General features: G+C 45.7%; 1 protein-coding gene across 1 annotated transcript in view; it reads left to right on the top strand.

The window, feature by feature from the left end:
- The first annotated feature begins 6,094 nt into the window (after positions 1-6,094).
- The window catches only part of LOC130276660 (leukotriene B4 receptor 1-like), a 125,219-nt gene continuing 103,831 nt past the window's right edge, over positions 6,095-27,482 (top strand). Inside the window, exons 1-2 of the mRNA XM_056526327.1 lie at positions 6,095-6,222; positions 7,043-7,142. The gene's annotated coding sequence lies outside the window, so the exon portion shown is untranslated. The remainder of the gene's footprint in view (positions 6,223-7,042; positions 7,143-27,482) is intronic.

Here is a 27,482-nt window from a genome sequence, read left to right as displayed (position 1 = left end):
GGTGGAGGAAGATGCTGTGCCTGTGGCTGCCCCCTGTGACATCCAGACCACCCAGGACAGCTACATTGAACCTGCCCAGGTGGCGCTTCCTTCGAGTGAGAGTGAGGAGGAGGATGTGGAGGGTGAGGCTGGGGGCTTATTGAGGGCTATAGTCATGCAGGAGTCCCCAGCCCACCTCCAAAATGTTACCTTTGGTGATGACCTATGTGAGGATGTGGCAGTGAAGAGGAAAGTAAAGAAACAGAAGACACAAGAATCTGTGCAGTATGTGTTTGTTCCTTTCCAGCAGTCTGGGCCAGCTGCAAAGTTGGTTCAGGCTGCTGGGCCCCCCAGAGTGCCAGACCCCGTTTCTGCGGTGGAATGGAGCCAGCATGGGGGGGGGGTACAGCATGTCATCAGTAAAGGCTGTGGACGCAATAGAAGTGAAGCCCACCGGTAGGTAGGGGCAAGATGGACTCATGGTGGGCAACTCTGACACTACAGGACCGCCCCAGGGTGGCGGGGGCGTGTCCAAGTGCCAGAGGCGAGCTATGCCACCGTGTGCTCGGGGGGCGGTTCCCCGAGTGCTGTGGGCACTGCCGACACTGCAGGGCACTCCCCTGTGAGGGGGGAGTGTCCGGGCGCCGGTGGCAGAGAGTGTTGGATCTGTGTGCTCGGGGGGGCGGTCCTTCGATTCCAGTGTGTTCTGTGGGCACTGCTGGGCACTCCACTGTGAGGGAGGGGGAGGGCCCGTGTGCCGATATCATCCGCAGAGCCCGTGCAGTCGGGAAAATCAGGTGCTGGCACTGTGGGAGGAGCTGGGGTAGGCCCAGTGGGGCAACCCCAGACTCAGGAGGAGACAACAGCCATGGAGGAGGAGCCATCAGCGCCGACCCCAGCAGCAGCTAGGCCAGCACAGAAGAGCATACTAAGACCAGCAACACTACAAGTCCCAGCCAGCCCAGAGTTTGTTAGTAAGGTCAAGAGTGCAGGGTGTGTGAATGCTGAGTGTAGTAGTGTATGTGGGAGTGTCAGTGGAGTGAATGTTGGTGGGAGTGGTGGTGATATGAATGGGAAGTCTAGTATGGATGGAAATAGAGAGGATGAGAGTAGTGGTGTGAATGGTGGTATAGGTGGTTCTGGGTTTGGTCTGGCTGCCCCCCCTGGTAGTGACTGCTCCTAGGAGCTATGCCAATGTCACTGCCGGGGGTTCAGGGGGGTCCCCGTCTCCATCCGGCTCCGGAGGCCACTTGCAACAGCGCCTCCTGGAGGCTCTAGGGGGGCGACAGGTCAACGGACTACAAGGGCAGGATCTGCTCCCCCAGTATAAATGCACAACCGCATTTGGGGTTGAGCACCTCCAGCCATTTGAGACCACGCTTTTTGTTTAAATTTTATACTTGGAGGTGTGTAAACTCCATAGTTAATGCGCCTTGAATATCTTCAAGGCAGCATTAGGGTAGCACCTGTGAGGCCATGCACCTATATTAGCCAACTCAGGTGGGGCTTGCAGCTTGCCTCCCTCCTCCCATTGCATGTGTGCTCAGTCACGCTGGAGGGTACCCGGGAGGAGGCTGTGAGTCGACCGAATGCTGCCGTAATTGCCCACTGGCCCCTGTTTTGCTTATCACACACAGGTGTTAGGTCCCGCGCCATTTTGAGAAACCTTGGCGTTGGTGTGCGGGCTCTGATATGTCCTTCATATAAGGATATACTGGCGAATGTCTCAATTTTAACATCAGTGTTGACGGATAGCCAATGTCATTGTATACATCAACCACAGTAGTGCACTCATATTCCTGTATTGTATTATTCAAATTGTTACACATCCACACCGTCTATCTGGTGTAGGACTCTATTGTGGCACTTCTAGTCCACTGCAGGCATCCTTCATTGTATGCATTTTTATGCTGGGGATCGCCCCTAGCAACGGACTACAAGGGCAGGATCTGCTCCTCCAGTATAAATGCACAACCGCATTTGGGGTTGAGCACCTCCAGCCATTTGAGACCACGTTTTTTGTTCAATCCAGGTAGAGGAAAGGGGTGAGGTCGACCTGTCTTTTTGGATAGAGAGGCACAGTTTGGGGGCTTTCTGAGAGCGAAATGGGGAGGTGGTCTGGTCCCTCCCGACAACCGGGCACGACTATAACCGTAGGAATGTCGTCCGTCTGATTCTGAGGGGCGAGGATGCGTGCCCACCCCGCGCAAAAGTGGTTGAGCTCCTCCTTCAAATGGAATTCAGGGTGAGTGACATCTTTGCCCTCATTAACCCCTACGGTTCGTCTGAGTTTGACGTCAGTTTCGTTCGACCAGAGGGTCTTGAACTCTTCTGGTCAAACTACGATGTGGCGAAGAACGAGCCCAGCTGGCGGGATTTCGCCGTAAAGGCGATTTCCCGTCAGAACGCTGTCAAGAAAGTGACCGAGTCGCTTTCTTGTTATGACATCATGACCTGGCTCGGACGGTATGGGTATGTGACGGACATGCCCATGAAAAACTTTGATGGTCTGGGGCCTGGACGTTTTCCGTCAAACTCAAGCGTTCAGGCAGTACGGTTGCCCACATTCCATCAGCCACCTTCCTTGGACGTGATAGGATTCATGTCTTCTACCAGGGGCAGCCTAAGGTCTGTCACAGGTGTGGCAGCCCCACCCACTTTAGCGCAGCCTGTACTGTGCAGGTCTGCGCTTTGTGTGGTGGGGTGGGTCATCTGCCCGCATCCTGTAGGCAGATCCGGTGCCACCTGTGTGGTGTCCTCGGGCACCCTTTAAGCCATTGTCCTAGCGCCTTCGCCCGTGCAGCGGCCGCTCCGGCTGAGGAGAGCTGTGAAGTTGCCTCGGCTGGGGAGGGTACGGGCAGGGATGGGGGAGGAAAGGAAAAAGGTCCCCGCCAAACTAAGATGGGAGGCAAATCGTAGAAGGAGTAAGGAGCTGGAGAGTGCCCAAGTGGCGGGGGTAGCTTTAGCCCCTGCTCCTGAAGCTGGCCCTGTAACCGCTGAACCCCTGGAGGAGAAGATCCCTGGATGAGGAGATCCGGAGGCTGCGCAAAGAGGAAGGCAATATGGCCGACCCTTCTGATTCCTCCCATTATGAAAGTGTGGATGAGGAGAGTGGGGAGAGGCCTAAAAAGAACGAAAAGGGCAAAAGGAAAGGGAGAAAGAAGAGGTCAGAGCCCTTTGTTCCTTGTACTACGGGCCAGGTCCAAAGCGGAAGCCTGGCTGCCCCCCTCTGATTGACCTGTCAAACCGGTACCTCATCCTCGATAACATCTCCTCACCCTTCTTGGAGGGGGAAGGTGAGGGTGAGGTGCCTAGGGAGAAAGAGCCTCTGGGGGGAACTGGGCCCTGTCTTGTTGAGGCACCTTCCTCAGAGGGCAGGGCTAGACCGGGGCCGGACGGAGATGAAGATAACATGGATCTATCAGAATCGAAAAAAAGATCCAAGAGTCGTCCTGCCCTTTCGTCTTCTTCGGGGGATGAGGGGGCAAAAAAGAAGGGAAAACAAAAGTGAAGGGTGTGGCCGTCTAATTTAATCACCCATGATGGTGGCACTCATCCTATTGACGCTGGCATCTATTAATTGTGCCAGCATAAAGTCTGATATGGATAGATTTGCAGCCTTTGATTTTCTCGGCCGTGTTGAAGCCGACATTTTCTTTTTACAGGAGACCAGGTTCCCTGGTAAAAGCCAGGAGAGAGTGGAGGCGCGGTCCCTCCCACTGGTCTCTTGCTGCTGAGCCGTATAGTGGGGTGGCGGTCCTTTTTACCGCTCCTGTTGAATGCCGACGGGTTATTGAATTAGAAATGGGGAGGTGCCTGATCATTGATGTCTTCATGAAGGGACAGGAGCTCCGGCTCATTAACATCTACGCCCCGCAAACTAAGCGGGAGAGGAGGTCGATGTGGTGATGTCGGAGGTGGACCGCTACTCGGAGGCATCTGGGTCTAAGATCAACCAGGATAAGTGTGAGAGTCTCTGGCTGGGAGGGGCCCAAGAATCAGCAAAAGTCTTAGGCATCACATTGGGCCAGGATGATTATCCCACCAAAAACTGGGATGGTAAGCTCCAGGATGCCACTCAGAAGGTGGACCAGTGGAAGGGTTGGTCTTTGACCCTCAGGGAAAGGGTTCACCTGATCAAATCGTACCTGCTCGCCTTGTTTATCTATCTGGGCAGTGTATGTATCTTGCCAGAGGCTTACTACACTAGGAGCTACAGCCTGTTTTTCCAACTGTTATGGGGGAACAGGATGAACCTAGTCAAGAGGGAGGTTACGTACCGCACAAGGAGATTAGGGGGTTTATCTATGGTAAACCCTGTGGTGTTCTTAACGAACACCTTCTTGAAAGCCAACATCTAAAACCTCTGGTCAGAGAGGGCTTCTCCGTGGGTACTCTCCTGCAGGGAATGGTTTCAACCTTTCTTCCAGGAATGGGAGAGAGGAGGGCGAGTGAAGGACCTCCGTACGTCCCATGGATATCTTCCGGCTTACGCTACCCCGACTCTGAAGGCGATACGTCGGTGGGGTCTGGAAGTGTGGGAGATCAGGACCCAGTCAAGGCAGTTTCTTGACAAACGGGTTCTGTTGACCCACTTTTAGAAGCCTCTGGCGCTCAGGGACTGCCCAGGTCGGGATCTGAGGGTGGGGTTGCATCTTTTGAACATGAAAAGGATCCCCCAGAAGTTTTGGGACTTGGCCTGGCGCTACTTTCAGGGGAAGCTATATGTAAGGGACAACCTGAAGTGAAGAACTCTGATGACCGGGGATGTCCCCGAGAAGAGTGCGGGGACACGCTGGAAAGCATGGACCACTTCCTGCTTCATTGTCCCTTTAATATAGGGGTTTACAACTGGGGAGGGTGTATTTGTGGGTGGTGATGTTTTTATTTATTTGTTTGCTTTGGGGAGGACCTGACATGGGTCAGTTAAGGACAGGATTTTGTGAACTGTATGAATGGTATGGACTCTGACCCATGTGCAGGAGGGGTGGTGTGGGTGAGGGCACAGTTTTTGTGTAGGGTTAATTTTTTCTAGGGATTTTTTTTTCTCCCTAGGGTTTTCTGTTGATTTTTTTTTCTGCAGTGCATATGTTTATTTATGCATATGTTTATTAATATGTTTATATATTTGTTTGTTTATTAATATTCTATATTGTTTTGGCAGTCAAACCATTTATGTTGATATGTGGTTTATTTCAGTTGATATGTGGTTTATTAGATTTATTTCAGTTGATATGTGGTTTATTCGGTTTATTGCAGCTTAATTATTATTATTATTTTTTTTTTTGCAGTGGTGTACTTGCCATGTTTTCTGTTTGGTTTAATTTTCTTCTTGTGTTTCCAGAGTATGGATGTTTTTGAGTTACAGCTGGGTAGTGCTAATTTATTTATTTATTTATTTTTTAAGCCTTGCTGTGCTATTTTTATGTGTGTGTCAGTGTGCTGTTTAGAAAGTTTGGTTAGGTAAGTGGGTTTATTTATTTATATATTTTTCTGTTAAGCTGGGCTGGCCGGTTAGGCAGGGTTTTGTTTTTGATTTATGTTATAGCTGGTTAAGCTTGTTTTCTTTTTCTTTTTTTTCTGTATTGGATACGTTTTTTTTTATAATATTTTTATAATAAAAAGAGTGTAGAAAGCAGAGAGCACTGTGGTAAGACAGAAAAGAAATTCAAAAAGAAAAGAACTGTAAGGATAAAAAATGTTAAATAGAAGTAATTTACAAATCTGTTTTAACTTTCTGGCACCAGTTGATTAAAAAATTTTTTTTCCACTGCACCAGGAAAATATAATTACCACCATCATTAGTGCAGCCCATCTATCCTGTGTGGGAGACTGTAAGAGCCACTATCTTGACTGGGAACTTTACGGTGACTGCTAAGGGCTACTACCCCTTCTTTCCTGTAACTTCTACTGGGCAATTCACTACACACTTTAACCCTGAGTGTCGCATTAGTTTAGAGGTGTGAACCTGACGAAGAGGGGTGACCCCTCGAAACGTGTTGTTCTGCACCCAAATAAAGCTAAATTTCAACACTATCAACTGTGTCTACTTTCAGGTGTGCGCCTCTCTAGCCACAAGTCAGATTTTTTCCTCCAGACATCTGGTCACCTCTGCCAGACTATCCAGGTTCTGCATCCACAGATCTGCACTCCACTGCTGCACTCCACTGCTCGGCTACTCCTGATTCTGTCAACTATCTCAAGCGTCTATCAGTGTAGTGCCTGCCCGCACAACACTATAAGGTGAGCACCACAAAGTTCTTTAATATAACTTTAGCTCAAATCCTTAACCCCCTAAGATAACTACACTATTGGAGCGCCGTCTTTGCCTTTTCTCTCCTGCTCGCCGCATTAGTTTAGAGAACCATGGAAACAATGGTCTATGTAGCAGTTATAGACACAAAACTGTAGTATATTTTTAATGAAGCCATATGTGATTATAAAGTGTCCCATTCTACCTTTCATAGCTGTTTGACAGCTTTCATGCTCCAGACTGGGAAATCTACAGGATATTAAATTTTTCCAAATGGTGGCAATTCACCTAGATCATACACATCTTTTCTGTCAGGTGATTTATCATGTGCACTATGTAGTGATACATTCTCTTCCACATATCAAATATATACCTAGTATGTTACATCACCATAGGGTTCAGACATATGAGATCTATCATCAGGTATATTTTAACCAACCAAATTGACATACCCATCCAAAAGTCATTTTTAGTAACCTTTATCATATCAGACTTGGTTCTTATTCACATATGTTAGGTGGTAGGTGAAGCCAGCACTGCAAGTCACATGAACCCTGACCCCCTCATCTTTCCTTGTGATTTATGTACCTGTTTATACTTATACTTACTCTGTTAAAAATATGGACCTGCTGTCATGTGGTTATACACACAAAGCACATTAAATAAAGATTCCCAGTGACTCTAAGTATTACATTTGAGCAACATTGTAGAAATTATTTCCAAAAACAGCTGAATTTAGGATTTGCACCTGTACATCCCCTGTTCTATGCGTTCTGCGTTCATGCTGATCTTTGCTGTTCTGTTCTGCAGCAGTGAGTCAACAATTCCCAAGAGCAATAAGGCTGCATCCCTGTGACTGTATAGTCTGCTGGTGATCAGGCTGTTGTGCCCACAAGCGTAACCCAGCAAGGTGAGCCCAAAACAACCTATGCTCTGTTTTATCTTTCCCTACATTACTCACATATGAGAGTGCCCCTCTGTGTTTTAACGTGTTTTTCTTGAGTGCATAGCGCTGCATTGTTAGACATAATCTGTTCAAAAGAATGCCCATGTTTCCGAATAAAGGCAGACCTTTTTTTTCTAATCGCAGAGATACTATTATTATTAATGTTATATCATTTTGGTTTGGATCCATCAGAGAAAATAAAATTGCAAAAGGGCAGTTTACAAAAGATTTTGCATAATTTCAAAGGACAGAGTAAAAACAACACCAGCACCAGCTACTGAAAAGATGATATTTAGTAAAACCCTATGTTATTTCAGAAGAAATTGCATTACCACCAGAAAAACTAGTTTTGCTTATACTGTACATAAGGCATATGAATAAAGCATTGCAGGCAATTGACCAAATTGAAAATTTTGCAATGCATGGATAGGCCAGGACAACACCAACCGGAACTCCGTTCAACTAGTGGCTGTCCATTATTCTTGTTCTAAGAGCGAAGTTCTCACAGGGTTTGTTTTCTGATACAACTCCTACATGCTGAGATAGTTTGGGCTGGCTGTGCTGGAGATCTGAGCGAGCATACGTGGAGCCTTAACATGTAGGGAGGAAGATTGTGAATATATTTTAGGATGTGTGTACCAGGGACTGCCCGGTAAGGAATATCAGTGGACCAAGTGACTAAAGAATGTGCACCAAAGACCCTAATTTACATATTAGAATTGTTGAGATATTTCAGAAATGGTGCTATGAAGGAAAATAAGGACCATCAGCAGGTTATTGCAGGTGACACCCAGATAGAAATGTTAAATTGCTGCGAAACCCAACACGCAGTTGTGCTAAACATATTCAAATTTTTTTATCTCATATTTTCAATTCGCACCAAAATGTTTAATTCTTGTACCCAAATTGCTGAGTTTTGCATCATTTTTTAAAACACGTTGGAAAATAGGTGTGGCCACTGCAAAAAAACCTGCAATTTAGAGTTACCTCACACAGGTCGGATCATCGTTGATTGTGAGGAAGAAAGATGTCTGAACCCCTTAAATGAATTGAGCTGTCTCTCCCTGCCAATATGATGGGTTATGGGTAGATTTGAAAAACTAATTAGAGAACAGGTCAAGGAGGGCACAAATGAAGAACTATTGTCCTCCAAAGAAACTGCTCAAGGGGATGTAAGAAGTAAATCCTCCAAGAAGCATACCAAGAAAAGCAAACATCTTGACGAATCGTCTGAAATTGGCTCTTCAGATAGTTCAGAGGACAGTGATCTTGTGTCCCATAATATTATGTCATCCCTTAAAAAAAAACGTCTGTCCAAATGAAGAAATTTTCAGCAGTGGAAAAAGACATGTTAGTGGAGGAGGTAAGTGAACTATTCCTTTTCTTTTTTTTTTTTTGGGGGGGGGGGGTTGGTATGTAGAGTGCTAACTCTTATTCAGTATATATGCTACTAGACATTTAGGGTATGTTCACTCTACAGAGTTTGAACGGAATCTTTGCTCGCAGAATTCCGCAAGCGGAGACTCCATTCTGGCGGCCGCTGCTGAAGTACTTCAGCGGTAGGACCGCGCGGCACTGCGCCATCCCCATTGACGGCTATGTTCTTTCTTTGCGCGGAACAATTTCAGCTGCGGAATTGTCAGCCACTGAAATTGCTCAGTGTGAACAGGTTTTGTGGAAACCCATTCACACTGATGTTTATGTTCATAGCGTCTAATTCCGATCGCGGAATTCCGCTCATGGAATTCTGCTGGAATTACGTAGTTCGAACATACCCTTAGACATCCCCAAATGTTCAAGAGTTTGTCATTGATTTTCCATCTATGTAGAACCTAAAAATATATATGTCCTTTATTTTGTTTGTATGTTCCCATCTTTGCCTGACTGTCTGGATATGCTGAGAATTATATTTTTACTGTATAGTGGTCTGTAAACTGTGACCTTCCAGATGCTGCAAAACTACAACTCTCATCATGCCCAGACTGTCCAGCCATGCTGGGAGTTGTAGTTATGCACCATCTGGAGGGCAATATGTTGCAGAACTACAACTCCCAGCATGCCTGGACTGTCTGGACATGCTGAGAGTTTTAGTTTTGCAGCATCTGGAGGGCCACAGTTTACAGACCCCTATACAGTGGTCTCCAAATTGTTGACCTCCAGATTTTGCAAAACTGCAACTCCCAGCATGCCCAGACATCCAACAGCTGCCTGGGCATGCTTGATGTTGTAGTTTGGTAACATCGAAACGGCCACAGTCTGCACCCGCACCGCTGATTGCCGCCTGACCTGATCTCCGCCTGCTGCCGCTGATCTCTCCCGCTGCTGCCTGCCATTCCTGGGCTGGTTCCCCCCGCTCTGCCCAGACTACCATGGGGAAATCTTTAAACCCCCCGTCCAACATCTGCCAATGACAGGGGATAGGAGGAGTTGGCACCCCTGCCACCTCACTCCTAACCTTCAGGGTGATAGGTGCTGTCTCAGACAGCACTGATCACCCTTATTCTCCAGGCGATCGGGTCACCAGAGATCCGATCAGCCCCGGAATAACCGTGATTTGCCGGTTAGAAATGAACAGTGAATCACGGCGATCACCGCTATTGGAGGGGGGGGGGGGGGGTCTCAGGCCTCCCCTAGGCATTGTCACGGGATGCCTGCTGAATGATTTCAGCAGGCATCCCGTTCCGATCACCGCCTTGGGAGCAGTGGTGATTACAAGTATGCCCTCCGTCCTTAAGTACTCCCCAACGGGTTAAAAAAAAGGACATTTAACATTATTCCAAAATCATTTAAAGTAAAAAAAATTATAATAATTTTTTTACACCATCTGAGAGATGGTGTGAAATTCAAACCATATTTTTTTTGTAATCTGGTCTCACAGGCTTTCAAAATATCATGTAAAGCAGACAATATACATGGACACGCCCACTTTTACAAAACTGATGTAAGCAGTGTAAACTGCGGCACAAAGCTCTTTGAAAATGTGGTTGATACTTTTCACACAAAAATTTTGGTGCGAAAAAGATTCTTTTTTTTTTGTGTGAAATTCTTTGAGAATCTCCCCCAGTATGTCTAATTAGACACTTGAGGGCATAAAAGTGCTTCCCTTGCTTTCCTATAAAAAGGGCACAAACACATAGAAAACAGGCTCCAGACAGCCCAGACAGACCTTCAGGAGAGATGATCCTTCGATTTACTGAAATCATCCCAACACAGGTGGCAGGTTCATTGCACAACCTTCTTGGACCATTTCCAGAAACTTATCAGAAGATTATCTAGTGTCACAGAGCCCATTACGTGTCCTGCCATTGTAAGTCTGGGTTCACACTACGATTTGTAACTACGGTATACTGGTGGGAGGAGGGGGGACCGGGCTTACTCGGCCGTATTCGGGAACCGTATTTAATGCATGTCTATGAGCCAACCGGAGTGAACCGCAGCCTCCGGTCGGCCGCTTTTTCGGCCGTATGCGGTTTCCCGACCGCAGGCAAAAACGCGAAAAAGCAGCCGACCAGAGGCTGCGGTTCACTCCGGTCGGCGCATAGACTTAAATACATTAAATGCATTAAATACGGTTCCCGAATACGGCTGAGTGCGGGCGCCGCGATTAAGCCCCGCCCCCTCCTCCCAGCCGTATACGGGAACCGTAGTTACAAATCGTAGTGTGAACCCAGCCTAAGCCAGCCGCACACTGTTGCCTTTGTTTGCAGTGGGGCAGAACAAGAATCTGGACTGCTATGCATAGGAACATAGGGGGAGATTTATCAAAGCCTGTGTAGAGGAAGAGTGGGCACCCAATCAGATTGCTTCTTTCATTTTTAAAGAGACCTGTGAAGAATAAAAGAAGCAATCTGATTGAATCCTTATTAGCAATGAATCCAGGATCTGTCTAGCTTGTCTGGCCCACTTTTTTGGCCCACCTGGTTCCCGCATTTATATTAAATAAAGCATTTAGCATTTACAGTTTTCTCCAATAAACTTTTATATTTTTATCTAATACTAGCTTAGTACCTGGCATTGCCCTGTTTTTCGTTCCTAATCCTTGTTGGGGAGGAAAATCAACAAAGGAGGAAGCTTTTAACTTCATATTCCATCTTCATATATTTTTGTCATATTCCGTCCTCATATCTCGACCTCATATCCAGTCCTCATATATTGTTGTCATGTCCCGTCCCCATATCCCATCCTGATATCTCAACCCCATATCCCATCCTCATATCTTGATCTCATATCCTGTCCTCCTATCCCGTCATCATATCTCGACCTCATATCCCAACCTCCTATCCCGTCCTCATATCTCAACCTCATATCCCGTCCTCATATCCCAACCTCCTATCTTGATCTCCTATCCCATCCTTATATCCCGACCTCTTATCCCATTCTCCTATCTCGACCTCATATCCTGTCCTCATATCCCGACCTCATATCCCATCCTCATATCTCGACCTCCTATCCCGACCTGCTATCTTGACCTCATATCCTGTCCTCATATCCCTTCCTCATATCCTGTCCACATATGCCGACCTCCTATCCCATCCTTCTATCTCAACCTCATATCTTGTCCTCATATCCCATCTTCATATGTCAATGGAAAGAATGGTTTGGAAAAATTGGCCTGTATTGGTGCTGATAGTCTGGACTAGGAACACTGCATTGTCCCTTTAAAATGGTTTATTTTAATGTACACACAGGCAACGTGTTTCTGGTCCGTACCGGGCCCTTCGTCAGGCAAAGTGAATGTGACTAGACAAGACAGTGAAGTTAAAATACATTCAGTATGCAAAAGCAAAGGTTACGTTCATTATGGCATTCTGTATCATTATACGCTATTTCTGTAATTAGTGAGCTAACAGCTGTCCATAAAATCAAATACCCAGTAAATCCATTGGCATAACAAGTCCCTTCCCCCTGTCTCTAATACCTTTTGAGTTAAAAATAGAGAAAGTAAAACCACTCTATATCTATTGATTAACATCATATGTTGTCAGACATCTGGGTAGTGTACCGCTGTCTAAGTCCACCCCTTCTAAACCTCGCTAAAGCCTATATAACGCTCTGTCGCTCCAGTTGAATAGGATTCGCCCCTTTACTACTCCACTACTCCTATTACAGCACTCATACCAACACTATCCACCACGCGTTGTCCACTTCAATACCCGAGTGGTAGCTCCGCCTCTTTGAATGTGGCCACATCTATTTATCGCACAAACGCAGGGGGGTTCCTTCCCCTCAGCTAAAACTATGGACCCTCAACCACAGTGCTAGGACACACAAAAAATATGCCCCTTCTCATTCTGCATCAGCTCCACCCATTTTTAACCCTGCTTTATGGCGCTCCCAACACAAAATTGTGCAATAACCACCCATGCGCTCTATGTATGCATTTTTCAAAGCGCAATCATGCTAAAGAAATAAACTCATTCATTGAATAAATCGTTCCTCAGCCACTCAGATATAACCTTCACATATATAAAGCACCTCACTGACTACAAATTATATACTAAATCGCATAGGACAATTTTTTTATTTAACTTTTAAAGCTGCTGCAAAAAATTGTGTTTTTTCATTCAACTTTATACCAATATGTTGGGTTGTCTTTTCCATGTAATAAATCACTATACCGCATGCAGGGCTTCCGGGTGGACAGCTGTTTGCTAACTAATTACGGAAATAGCGTATATTGATACAGAATGCTATAATGAACGTAACCTTTGCTTTTTCGTACAGAATGTATTTTAATTTCACTGTCTTGTCTAGTCACATACACTTTGCCTGACAAGGGGTCCGGTACGGACCAGAAAAGCGTTGCCTGTGTGTACATGAAATAAACCGTTTTAAAGGGACAATACCTATCCCGACCTCCTATCCCGACCTCATATTCTGTCCTCATATCTCGAGCTCATATCCCATCCTCATATCCCGACCTCCTATCCTGTCCTCCTATCTTGACCTCATATCCCATTCTAATATCCTGACCTCATATCCCATCCTCATATCTTGACCTCCTATCCCGACCTCCTATCTTGACCTCATATCCTGTCCTCATATCCCATCCTCATATCCACTCCTCCTATCCCGTCCTCCTATTCTGTTCTCCTGTCTTGACCTCATATCTCATCCTCATATCTCGACCTCATATCCCATCCTCATATCCCGACCTCCTATCTCAACCTCATATCCCGTCCTCATATCCCGACCTCCTATCCCATCCTTCAATCGCAACCTCATATCCTGTCCTCATATCCCGACCTCCTATCCCGACATCCTATCCCGACCTCCTATCTTGACCTCATATCCCGTACTCCTATCTCGACCTCATATCCCTACCTTATATCACGACCTCCGATCCCGACCTCCTGTCCCGTCCTCATATCTCGACCTCGTATTCCATCCTCACATCCCGATCTCCTATCTTGACATCATATCCTGACCTCCTATCCTGTCCTCCTATCTCGACCTCATATCCCATCCTCATATCTCGACCTCCTATCCCGACCTCATATCCCAACCTCATATCCTGTCCTCATAGCCCGACCCTATATCCCGTCCCCATATCCCGACCCCATATCCCGTTCCGTCTTCGTAAGATGGGTGTGGCTTGCAAGCCGGACTGACACATTCACCAGGAGATGCAGAGCAGAGCTTGTGGAGTAAGGTACTGGAAGTCCCATATACTTGCATGGGACTTGAAACAAAAAGCCATCTTTTATATAAGGGTGTAGGTGAAGGTTAATTTAACTATCATATCTTTTTATTTGACATATAAGTAATATGTGTACCAGGTATTATTGAAATATCTCCAGCCATTTTGGAAGTTATGCAGTAACATATATTTCCCATAGACTTGTATGGGACTTTAAACAAAACCCCCGACCCTGGCAAATCGGGATGAGAAAGAGTTAAATTACCTATCCTATGTTTGTTGTTGAAATATAAGTAACATGTGTGCCAAGTTTCATGTTAATATCTTTAGCCGTTTGGATGTTATTGTGGAACATACACACATACATACATACACACATTGAGTTTTATAAATATAAAACACATTTTGGGGGACACATTTTGATCAAAAAGTGCGCTGAGAGCCTCCATTTTTTGACCTAGAGTGCTGTTGCAACTTTCTTGTTTGTACATTTTATATATATATATATATATATTGTAATTGTATTCTTGTCCATGAGTGTATTTTATTGTTTGGTGATGGCTACATCTAAACTGTATTTGGTAAGGGGGGCCTGATGCAGGGGACCAATAACTTAAAGTTAAATCTCTGTTCCTTAGTCTTAGGATCGTGAATAAAATGTTTAGGAATCACCTTAGAAACATTCGCTGAATTCCTACGACAGCAAGCAATTGATGGTTAAAAGATGGAGGTCGGAAGCCACAGGGAATTCAAAACTGCAGATTCCATCATAAATTACTGTAGCTTGTATCTCCTGCCTCAACACATTGACAAATAATGCCAGCCACTCCAGCTACACAGTGTGCAGGAGATCTGTTAGAAAAGACACAAGGTCAAACTAAGCAGATAGCTTACTACAGTTCATCTAGATTTACTGTAACTGAGATTACTAGCATGAAGCAGAAATCCTGGCAACAAGACATTTCATTAAATGCTGGAAGAAATAACCTACACCTTAATAGTCCATTGATCCTAATATCTATTTAAGGCTCTTTTTACTCTGCATCTTGCAATGTCTGTCAGAGGTATGTGTCAGTAGGAGCCCCCAATGTACACCTCTAACCTATGCTGCTATTAGGCATATGGTGGCTTCTGTTGATCATAAGCTCTAATTGTAAAATATATATACTATCTTAGGCTGCATTCACATCTCGTTTTGTACATACGGGCGCTGGATCCGGCTGGGGGAGTGGCAAACCGGGCGCTCCTGTACCCCAGCCGTGACTCCATTTACTTTAATGAGCCGACCGGAGTCAAGCGGTGACTCCGGTCAGCTCAGTTTTGACCCGTATGCGGTTTTGGACCGGACCTAAACCATAGTATACTACGGTTTTAGGTCCGGTCAGGGAACCGCATACGGGTCAAAACTGAGCTGACCGTAGTCACCGTTTGACTCCGGTCGGCTCATTAAAGTAAATGGAGTCACGGGCTGAACCGGCTGGGGTACAGGAGCACCCAGTTTGCCCCTCCCCCAGTCGGACCCGGCGCCCGTATGTACAAAACGAGATGTGAATGCAGCCTTATACACATGTTTTTCACAGAATGCTTTTGTATTGAACACTGTAATCCATGTGGCAAGAAAGGGGTAAACAGACATATACCAGCCTGATGAAGGCCAAGACGAGACCTGGCAATGGGCCTACATATGGCATATATACATACATCGCAAACACAATGTGACCGTAACCTTAAAAAAAGAGCTTCATCTTAATGTTTAAATGGTCATAAGATTGATGCATCTCCTGAATAGTTATGGACATTCACATCACTTTGACTTTTTTTTTGCCAAAGTAATCCAACAATTTTGTTGCATTGTGCTGTAGTTTATTACAACAAATGTGATGCATATACATGACCCTACTGTTTAAATCTGAACCTTGGGAGAACATTCTCTGTGGAAAGGACAGCTGGGAGATGTGCAAAGCGCTTGGACTCCAAGGGCCATGCATTTTGCAGCAATGCTTAGAATATCTCTTAAAGGGGTATTCCGGCTTTATACATCTTATCCCCTTTCCAAATAATAGGGGATAAGATGTATGGTCGCAGGGGTCCCGCCGCTGGGGACCCCCGCTATCACGGCCGTCACAGAATGCCGAGGGCTGCACCGAGGGCTGCTGAGGGAATGCCGAGGGCTGCGGGACCCCTGCGATCATACATCTTAAGATATAAGATGTATTAAGCCGGAATATCCCTTTAATAGTACCTCTAAGAGCAGAAAGTTCTTGGCACCAAAGTCCAGCAATGTATGGGACCTAAACCACACATAACATGTTCCTCCGGCTTCACATCAAAAAATGTCCATTCCGTGGTGCTCACTTTAAAGAACACAAAAGTATCCAACCATAGTATATAAAGCACAAAGCACTCACCGGACAACTTCTTCTTACATTAGTAGTTAGTAGTTTACTTACATATCTTAAAACAGCAGCAGGAGAGCGGAGGGCTGTGTGAGCGTGGTAGAGTAACAAGCGACGGCCATATTGCGCACTATGCATTTCATCAGGTGCCCCCCTAACAAACTAGTGCTACCTATTTGCAAAGTAATGCATCCTTTTATCTAAAAAAAAAAATCTAATTTACTTTACTTTGATACGAGAAGTGGAGCTGCTGTGGCATGTGAGGTCAGCACAAGTGACATGCCTAAAGGGGCCTGTGGCCTACACAATGAAAGGGCAGGAGGTATATGGCTCATTTCCCATCTATGGATTTCAACTGTGCCTACATTTTGAGGATACAGATGCAGTTGAAAGTGACACTTTCAAATGCCTTGGAAACTCCCCCAGGGGTTAGGTGCCAGGGGCAATATCCCAGTTTTCCCCTTCCTAATGCACAGCCTCCTGTCATGTGCTTATGATTTCATATGAAAGTGTTCCTTTATGTTGAATTCCATATTAATATTACCGGAAAAAAGGGGAGTTTTCAATTGCATGTTGTATTAAGGTATTTCCCTTAATGCCAGCAGCTCTGTAGTGTGAGACTATGTGTGCTTCAGTACAGGTCCTATGTCCATAGCTCTTACATTAACAAAAACCTATATCCTGACTATGGGGAATACCTTTTTTCAGAGATGTTTTGCTGTTGTTATTTTTATCAAGAATAAATTGAGTTTAAATTATTTCAGTTGTTTGTTATGATATTGTGAATTCACCAAATATAATGAAATGCCAGGTGAAATACAGTGTGATAAGGTAAACTCCCCAGTACAGGTCACCTGTCTAACCCAAGAAGAAGTATAGTGCTGCCTACAAAAAATCAAAATAGACAAATCACCAGGTCCAGATGGCATTCACCCCCGTGTTCTAAAGGAATTAAGTAATGTAATAGACAGACCCCTATTTTTTATATTCATGGACTCTAGTAACAGGGACTGTTCCCCAGGACTGGCGCATGGCAAGTGTGGTGCCAATATTTAAAAAGGGGTCAAAAGGTGTTGCCAGGAATTATAGGCCTGTTAGCTTAACCTCTGTTGTAAGCAAATTGTTTGAGGGTTTTCACTGGAATGCTATTTTGGAGTATCTTGATAAAAATAAATGTATGACCCCATATCAGCATGGCTTTATGAGGGATCGGTCCTGTCAAACTAACCTGATCAGCTTTTATGAGGAGGTGAGCTCCAGACTGGACCAGGGGCAATCGCTGGATGTCGTATATCTGGATTTTTCCAAAGCATTTGATGCAGTGCCACATAAAAGGTTGGTGCATAAAATGAGAATGCTTGAATGGGGGAGAATGTGTGCAAGTCGGTAAGTACCTGGCTCAGTAATAGCAAACAGAGGGTGGTTATTAATGGTGCTTATCCTGATTGAGTGGCTGTTACTAGTGGGGTACCACAGGGGTCAGTCTTGGGTCTTATTCTATTTAATACATTTATTAATTACCTTGTAGAGGGGTTGAATAGTAAAGTAGCAATCTTTGCAGATGATGCTAAACTCTGAAAAGCGGTAAACACAATAGAGGACAATGCACTGTTACAAATGGATCTGGATAGGTTGGAAGTTTGGGCTGGGAAGTGGCAGATGAGGTTCAACACTGATAAATGTAAGGTAATGCACATTGGGAGGAAAAATCCGGGCTGGGATTATGTAATAAATGGGAGAACACTTGGGACGACTGATGTGGAAAAGGACTTGGGAGTCTTAGTTAACAGTAAATTTAGCTGTAGTGACCAGTGTCGGGCAGCTGCTGCCAAGGCAAATAAAATCATGAGGTGCATCAATAGGGGCATAGATGCCCACGACAAGGAAATAATTCTACCACTGTACAAATCACTAGTCAGACCACAGATAGAATACTGTGCACAGTACTCGGAACCAGTGTACAAGAAAGATATAGTGCAGCTGGGGAGGGTTCAAAGACGGGCAACCAGGGTAATACGGGGAATGGGAGGACTACAGTACCCAGAAAGATTATCAGAATTAGGGGAGACCTAATAACTATGTATAAATATATCAGGGGACTGTACAGAGATCTATCCCATGATCTATTTATACCCAGGACTGTATCTATAACAAGGGGACATCCTCTACGTTTAGAGGAAAGAGGGTTTCTACACCAGCACAGACGGGGGTTCTTTACTGTAAGAGCAGTGAGACTGTGGAATTCTCTGCCTGAGGAGGTGGTCATGCTTAACTCGGTAAAATAATTTAATAGGGCTCTGGATTTTTTTAAAGAAAATAATGACATTACAGGTTATGGATTCTAGATCTATAGGGACAGAACGTTGATCCAGGAATTTATTCTGACTGCCATTTTTGGAGACGGGAAGGAATTTTTACCTCGAGTATAAGGTTTTTTTTGTCTTCCTCTGGATCAACTCAGTAGGGACTCATTAGGGTTGTAGGTTGAACTTGATGGACTCTGGTCTTTTTTCAACCTTATGAACTATGTTACTATGTTAGTTCATAATTCTTAGCTTTACCTAGCTGCAACTACATCTTAAGATAAATGTCCTATAGCAGCTTCCGTGACGAGGTTGTGTGAATTATTGCTGATTGTTACCACTTGAACACAGCAGATGGCGCTAGTGTAACAAAAACTGCTAAGGAATACACTTTGCCGGGTCACATTGAAGACATTTGCCACCATTTTATCACTTTCATTAAATTGCTATTAAAAGTTGTTATCCTGTGCACATACTACAAACAGAAAGCTATGCTATGGTGCAGCAAGATTTATTTTACCATCATTTCGGGTGCAACAAAATGAAATATTTGAATGTCAAAATAAAGTTCTGTAATCTTTTCATTGCCATAATAGACATAATTAAACTGTGATATATATGTGTATATTTACACACACACACACACACACACACACACACACACACACACACATATATGCCCTTATTTCTAACATTCCTTTACTTGATACAATATAAGAATGTGAGTTTCCAAATTGTTTACATTAGCACAGCAACTGCTATGGCATCTAAGTTGTATGGCAATTGTTTACCATGCTTCAATAGAGGTACAGTGTGTTGGCACTGTTATCCCTTAGTGTTTCTCCCTCAAGCTGTCCATGTACAAAGTTCAGCTAGCAGTGTGTGCTTTGCATCTGGTGGTGCTCATGTACTAAGAAATGCAGCTATTCACAAATCCGACAATGAAGAAAGAAGTACAGGCAACTCACCACGTAGATGTCTTTAAACTTCGTGCTTTATTGCTGGGACATGCAGGCAAAGCGGCTACCGCGCCGCACCTGGATGCCGAGCGCTAGTGCGTTATACGATTACAGCTGTTTCCTTCCGTCCCAGCAATAAAGCACGAAGTTTAAAGACATCTACATGGTGAGTTGTCTGTACTTCTTTCTTCATTGTCGGATTTATGGCAATTGTTTACGTTGGCACACCAAAAGCTACTAAGGGTAACCAGCTCCGATTTTTAACCTCTTAAGGACGAAGGGCGGACCTGTACACCCTGCGCCCAGTCCCGGTATTTAAAACGGGGTAATGCTGTGACCCCGTATCATACCGGGTCGGTCCCAGCAGATAATGATAGCCGGGACCCTGGGCTAATATCGTGCGCCACCGATTGCTATTAACCCTGTAGACACGGCGATCAAAGTTGATCACCACGTCTAAAACTTCCCGGCAGCTCAGTCTTGCTGATTGGGACTATCGCGATAAAATCGTGATGTCCCGATCAGCTAGAACGTGAGCAGAGATCCCCTTACCTTGCTCCGTAGCGTCCGGTCGGCGTTTGATTGCTACAAGCCTGAGCTACAGGCTTGAGCAATTGTTACGCCGAGCGCTCCGGGTCCCCGCTCCTCCCCGGAGCGCTCACGGCGTTTCTCTCCCTGCAGCGCCCCGGTCAGACCCGCTGACCGGGAGCGCTGCATTGACATTGCCGGCGGGGATGCGATTCGCATAGCGGGATGCGCCCGCTCGCGAATCGCATCCCAAGTAACTTACCCGTCCCGATCCCCGGCTGTCATGTGCTGGCGCGTGCGGCTCCGCTCTCTAGGGCGCGCGCGCGCCAGCTCTCTTAGGTTTAAAGGGCCAGTGCACCAATGATTGGTGCCTGGCCCAATTAGCCTGATTAGCTTCCACCTGCTCCCAGGCTATATCACATCACTTCCCCTGTACTCCCTTGCCGGATCTTGTTGCCTTGTGCCAGTGAAAGCGTTTAGTGTTGTCCAAGCCTGTGTTACCTGATCTCCTGATATCCATATTGACTACGAACCTTGCCACCTGCCCCGACCTTCTGCTACGTCTGACCTTGCCTCTGCCTAGTCCTTCTGTCCCATGCCTTCTCAGGAGTCAGCGAGGTTGAGCCGTTGCTAGTGGATATGACCTGGTTGCTACCGCCGCAGCAAGACCATCCCGCTTTGCGGCGGGCTCTGGTGAACACCAGTAGCCACTTAGAACCGGTCCACCGGCACGGTCCACGCCAATCCCTCGCTGACACAGAGGATCCACCTCCAGCCTGCCGAATCGTGACAGCAATAAACCCCCTATAACGCTGATCCATGCAGAGGATCAGTGTAAAATATCAGTGTGTGCAGTGTTATAGCCCCCTATGGGAGCTATAACACAGCAAAAAAAAAAGGGAAAAAAGTTAGCAAAGGTCATTTAACCCCTTACTTAATAAAAGTTTGAATCACCCCCCTTTTCCCATAAAAAAAAGTGTAAATAAAAATAAACATATGTGGTATCGCCGCGTGTGGAAATGTCCAAACTATAAAAAATATATTGTTAATTAAACCACACGGTCAATGGCGTACGAGCAAAAAAATTCCAAAGTTCGAAGTAGCATATTTTTGGTCACTTTTTATATCATGAAAAAATTAATTTAAAAGTGATCAAAAAGTCTGATCAATACAAAAATGGTACCGATAAAAACTTCAGAACACGGCACAAATAAATGAAACCTCGTACCGGCCCATACGCGGAAAAATAAAAAAGAAGATGAGAATTTTTAACGTATACATTTTCCTGCATGTAGTTATGATTTTTTCAGAGGTACGAAAAAATCAAACCTATATAAGTAGGGTATCATTTTAACCTTACGGATCTACAGAATAAAGATAAGGTGTCATTTTTACTGAGTAGAAACGGAAGCCCCCAAAATAACAAAATTAATTTTTTTATTTAATTTTGTCGCACAATGAATTTTTTTCCCGTTTCACCGTGGATTTTTGTAAAATTACTAATGCCACTGCAAGGAAAAATTGGTGGCGCAAAAAATAAGCCATTAAACGGAATTTTATGTGCAAAATTGAAAGCGTTATGATTTTTAGAAAGTGATGAGGAAAAAATGAAAATGCAAAAACAGAAAAACGCTGAGTCCTTAAGGGGTTTAAAAACCATGAAGGGGTTTTTCAGTTTAAAAAAACGTTTGCCCTATCCACATGATGGATGATAAGTATCTGATCGACCCCATCCCATAAACCGTCCCCCCACACCCTTATTTCCATAACGGGCTCGACGAAGAAAAACAATAAATAAACACCATAGACCAACACCTCCATAACAATTACAGTATTACACATGTACAGAAGTAAAGTTTATATGCATGCACATATTATATATGCCCACTGACAGCACATGCACACAGGGGTAATTTAAGAAGGTTTTACAACTCGGTTTCCTCTCTTGGTGCTTCCTTCTCTTTCCTGTGATGTGCCCCCTTCCCCCTCATGAACCTAAAGGGGAGGATATCAGGAAGAAGACTACACACAGTGCACTTAAAGGGGTACTCCGCTGCCCCAGCCAGTGCCGGATTAAGATGAAAACCAGCCCTGGAAATTATTGCATATCAGCCCCACAGCATTGCGTCATTGTGCCAGCAAACGGCCACCGAGCGCAGATGTATCACTTTACGTGGGGCACAGAGGAAGAGAGGTGAGGATAGGAGGGGTGCAGAGGAAAAAAGGTGAGGATAGGAGGGGCGCAGAGGAAGAAAGGTGAGGATAGGAGGGGGCAGAGGAAGAAAGTTGAGGATAGGAGGGGGCAGAGGAAGAGAGGTGAGGATAGGAGGGGTGCAGAGGAAGAAAGGTGAGGATAGGAGGGGTGCAAAGGAAGAAAGGTGAGGATAGGAGGGGCGCAGAGGAAGAAAGGTGAGGATAGGAGGGGCACAGAGGAAGAAAGGTGAGGATAGGAGGGGCGCAGAGGAAGAAAGGTGAGGATAGGAGGGGTACAGAGGAAGAAAGGTGAGGATAGGAGGGGGGCAGAGGAAGAAAGGTGAGGATAGGAGGGGCAGAGGAAGAGAGGTGAGGATAAGAGGGGGCAGAGGAAAAAAGGTGAGGATAGGAGGGGGCAGAGGAAAAGAGGTGAGGATAGGAGGGGGGCAGAGGAAAAGAGGTGAGGATAGGAGGGGGGCAGAGGAAGAGAGGTGAGGATAGGAGGGACGCAGAGGAACAAACATGAGGATAAGAGGGGTGCAGAGGAAATGAGGTGAGGATAGGAGGGGTGCAGAGGAAGAAAGGTGAGGATAGGAGGGGTGCAAAGGAAGAAAGGTGAGGATAGGAGGGGCGCAGAAGAAGAAAGGTGAGGATAGGAGGGGCACAGAGGAAGAAAGGTGAGGATAGGAGGGGCGCAGAGGAAGAAAGGTGAGGATAGGAGGGGTGCAGAGGAAGAAAGGTGAGGATAGGAGGGGTACAGAGGAAGAAAGGTGAGGATAGGAGGGGGGCAGAGGAAGAAAGGTGAGGATAGGAGGGGCAGAGGAAGAGAGGTGAGGATAAGAGGGGGGCAGAGGAAAAAAAGGTGAGGATAGGAGGGGGGCAGAGGAAAAGAGGTGAGGATAGAAGGGGGGCAGAGGAAAAGAGGTGAGGATAGGAGGGGGGCAGAGGAAGAGAGGTGAGGATAGGAGGGACGCAGAGGAACAAACATGAGGATAAGAGGGGTGCGGAGGAAGAGAGGTGAGGATAGGAGGGGTGCAGAGGAACAAAGATGAGGATAGGTGGGATGCAGAGGAAGAGAGGTGAGGATAGGAGGGGTGCAGAGGAAGAGAGGTGAGGATAGGAGGGGTGCAGAGGAACAACGATGAGGATAGGAGGGGTGCAGAGGAAGAAAGGTGAGGATAGGAGGGGGGCAGAGGAAGAAAGGGGAGGATAGGAGGGGCAGAGGAAGAGAGGTGAGGATAAGAGGGGGGCAGAGGAAAAAAGGTGAGGATAGGAGGGGGCAGAGGAAAAGAGGTGAGCATAGGAGGGGGGCAGAGGAAAAGAGGTGAGGATAGGAGGAGGGCAGAGGAAGAGAGGTGAGGATAGGAGGGACGCAGAGGAACAAACATGAGGATAAGAGGGGTGCGGAGGAAGAGAGATGAGGATAGGAGGGGTGCAGAGGAACAAAGATGAGGATAGGTGGGGTGCAGAGGAAGAGAGGTGAGGATAGGAGGGGTGCAGAGGAACAAAGATGAGGATAGGAGGGGTGCAGAGGAAGAAAGGTGAGGATAGGAGGGGTGCGGAGGAAGAGAGGTGAGGATAGGACTCTCTTTCTATTAGATATCCCCCCCCCCCCTTTAGGCAGGCAGATATGTTGTAAGCAGGCTTCAGCCACCAACACCTCCCTTTCCACACTCCATAGACAAATAGATCGCCCCCCTTTAGGCACTTAGGTTGGAATGGCTCCCCCCCCCCCCCTCGTCAATTTTGCTGCACAAAAAACATAGCAAAAAGTTACCTTTCACCGCACCCACGCAGAGCCGTTCCGTCCGGCGCATGAACGTCCGTGTCATCGCGTAGGCGGCGTGATGACGTCATATCATTGCGCCACCCATGCCATGACACGGACGTCCTGCATGGCCTCCCATCGGTAGGTGGAGTGAGTGGCGGGGCTGGGAGTTTATAGCTCTCTGCTCTGCCACTCTGCGGCCGCAGGTCCTGATAATAGTGTGAAGCAGCGGCCAGCCCACGCTGCTGTCGCATGGGGCAGCAAAGCACGGGCCGGCCACTGCCAGCCCAAGGGGCAAGCAGCCTACCGGGGATTATCCCGGTATCCCGGTAAACCAGTCCGGCCCTGGCCCCAGCGTTCAGAACATTTTGTTTAGAACGCATGGAGCGAGTAGCCGTGATCTACATGCCCCCTCCCTTAGACTTGCATTGAGGGGACGTCACATGGCATCATGAGGGGGCATAGCCGTGGCATCACGACCCCTGCCACCCGCACCCAGTGTTCTAAATGAATGCCAGGTGCTGCACGGGATCATGGGGGTCCCAGCAGCGGGACATCTTATCCCCTATCCTTTAGGAAATAAATAGGGGAGGAGTATCCCTTTAAAGTAAGTACTGTATGCTCCTCTGTATCTCCTCCTCCCTGTCACCTCCTGGAGTCTTAGCAAGGCATGTCTGTAGTGAAAGCGTCATATAAGACCAAACAGAGCCTTTAGGCAGTATATAAAGAATGTCTTACTCTATACTAGAGAGCCGTACAACTTTCATGCACTTTGAATCTTGTTATCAATGGAAAAAGTTGTATAAAACAAAAATCATATAAATACGATAATCTCACTGCATTATTCCTGATAAAAGTAGAAATCTGAATAAAAGATACTATAATATATTATTTTATTTTATTTCATTTAGGATAATTCTCCTTACAAGAAACATTTAAAACTGAATGATACCCTCCATTTCCTCCACCATGCTGGACAGGAGCCATTACTCACTCCTCAGCATCATTTCTTTTCTTTGACTTATCTAAAAAGGATGCTCTGGAAAAAGAAACAGAAACATATTGTTAAGCAAACTGCTTTTGTAAAGTTATAAAACTTTGTAAATAATCCTTATGAAATGTTACAAATCTTCTGGTAGCTGTGTGCTATCCTATACTCTCTAGTGCAGAGAGCCTTGGCATGGTCCCCTGCTGCCCCCTTTGGCCATGTCAGTTCTCGCGCCTACAGAATCTCGTAAAGAGAATGTATGGCCTAGATTTTTCTCTCTGATTTGAGCCAGATACTGAAACATGTTTTTTTCTTCTACTTTATTTCTATTTTCTGATTGTATATATATTTTTTTTTAGCACATTATTATGGGGGCTGCCATCTTGCCCGAGTTGTTTAGCATTTAGAGATATGCTTTACAGCAAGCCCCATGGAAATAGACAACAATAGCCAGAAGCTGTCTCATTTACATGAATGGGAAATGTTACTGAGCATGTTTTGCAAAGGTCCTTCCTATTCTTCCTAAATATTCTTAACATAAAAACTTGACACATGATACCGTATTTTTCGCCGTATAAGACGCACTTTTTCTTCCCCAAAACTGGGGGGAAAAAGTCAGTGCGTCTTATACGGCGAATATACCCCTATTGCGGCGGTCCCTGCGGTCTTCAACGGCCGCGACCCGCGGCTAATACAGGACATCACCGATCGCGGTGATGCCCTGTATTAACCCTTCAGACGCGGCGATCAAAGCTGACCGCCGCATCTGAAGGGAAAGTGACACTAACCCGGCTGTTCAGTCGGGCTGTTCGGGACCGCCGCGATTTCACCGCGGTGGTCCTGAACAGCCTGACTGAATAGCCGGGTTAGTGCTTACAGGACACCGGGAGGGACCTTACCTGCCTCCTCGGTGTCTTCTCCGTTCAGGGATCCCTTGTATGGCCGGCCTCCTTCCTCGTAATCACGTCGTCACGTATGTGCGTCGGCGTGAGTAACGACGCGATGGCGGTGACGGAGAGCGAGGATACCCGGCCGGCAGCAGAGACGTTCCGGAGCGACGGGGACACGGCGACAGCGATGGAGCGACATCCAGGGCAGCGGTGACGGGTCCGGAGCGGCGGGGACACGTGAGTATTACCTCCTATGCAGTGGTCTTCAATCTGCGGACCTCCAGATGTTTCAAAACTACAACTCCCAGCATGCCTGGACAGCCAACGGCTGTCCGGGCATGCTGGGAGTTGTAGTTTTGCAACATCTGGAGGTCCGTAGGTTGAAGACCACTATTGGGTTCAAAATCTTTATTTTTTCAATTTTGCACCTATAAATTGGGTGCGTCTTATACGCCGGTGCGTCCTGTAGGGTGAAAAATACGGTAGGTGTATACTGAAACATGTTCCTTTTCTTATCTGTTTCTATTTTCTGATTGTCATTTTTTATAGCATTTTTTGTACATTATTATTATTGGGGCTGTCATCTTGCCTGAGGTGTTTTAATAACATTTAGAAATATGCTTTACAGCAAGCCCCAAGGAAACAATAGTCTGGCCTATTCACACGAATGGAAACATTTTCTAAGCATTTGTGACCCGTGCAGAGGTCATTCTGCAGATTGGGTGGGTGGAGGTTAATGACCTCTGAGCTTCTGCTATTGTGAATGGTGTCACCTTTTATTGTAATCCTGCCTGTGAAGCAATTATACTGTGAAACGCGTTGCATCATGGGTGATTAAAACGTCAGTTCCCTCTTTACTTCTGTGTTCAGCGCCTTGAATTCTGTCGACTACTGGAGGTTCTTTCTATTATTGTGATAACAAGGAGGACGTTACTGAAAAGGGATCTGCACAGAACAAGAAATCTCAGTTTGGTTTGAGGCCTAGTGGCTAGAATGAAAAGTGCAAGATTTCCGGATTTCTTTATACTATAAATAGTACATTAGGGGGAAGGGTTTGGTGTACTAATCGTGTGTTCACACATGGCATTTTATGCTTTTTGATGCTTTTTTGTATGAAAAATGACTTTTTTTTCAGGTACAAAAAACAAACCAGAAAACAAGACTAACCATAAAACATGACTGAGCTTTGTACAAGCGCAAAAAGCATTGGCGTTATGCAAACTTTTTTTTTTCCTGTAAGCTATCTTTCTAGCTTTTTATTTTTTATTTTTTTTGTTAACATGGACTAAATAAACTACAGTTTTATCCTGTACTTTTCCCGGACAAAGCTATAACTATTTTATTTTATTTATTTATTTTTTATCCACAGACATTGCATATGTAAGGTTGGGAATTGCGTATTCATATTAAGGGTCTATTCAGTCATACAGTATTCTAAACAGATTTGATTTAACAGGATTTAAATTTGTATTCAGTTTACATTAAAATCTGCAGCAGAAAATCCTGCGCATCAAATCTGCGAAGAATACTGTACGTGTGACTAGACCCTAACAGTGTATCTGCTATTGCACAGTGTACGTACACATTTCCTTGCTAGAATCTATGCTATCATATCCACTTTTAATCTATTATACTCAGA

The sequence above is a fragment of the Hyla sarda genome, chromosome 6 (assembly GCF_029499605.1).
Source record: "Hyla sarda isolate aHylSar1 chromosome 6, aHylSar1.hap1, whole genome shotgun sequence".
In the NCBI taxonomy this organism is placed as follows: Eukaryota; Metazoa; Chordata; class Amphibia; order Anura; family Hylidae; genus Hyla; species Hyla sarda.
This window is presented reverse-complemented; position numbering and strand designations above follow the sequence as displayed.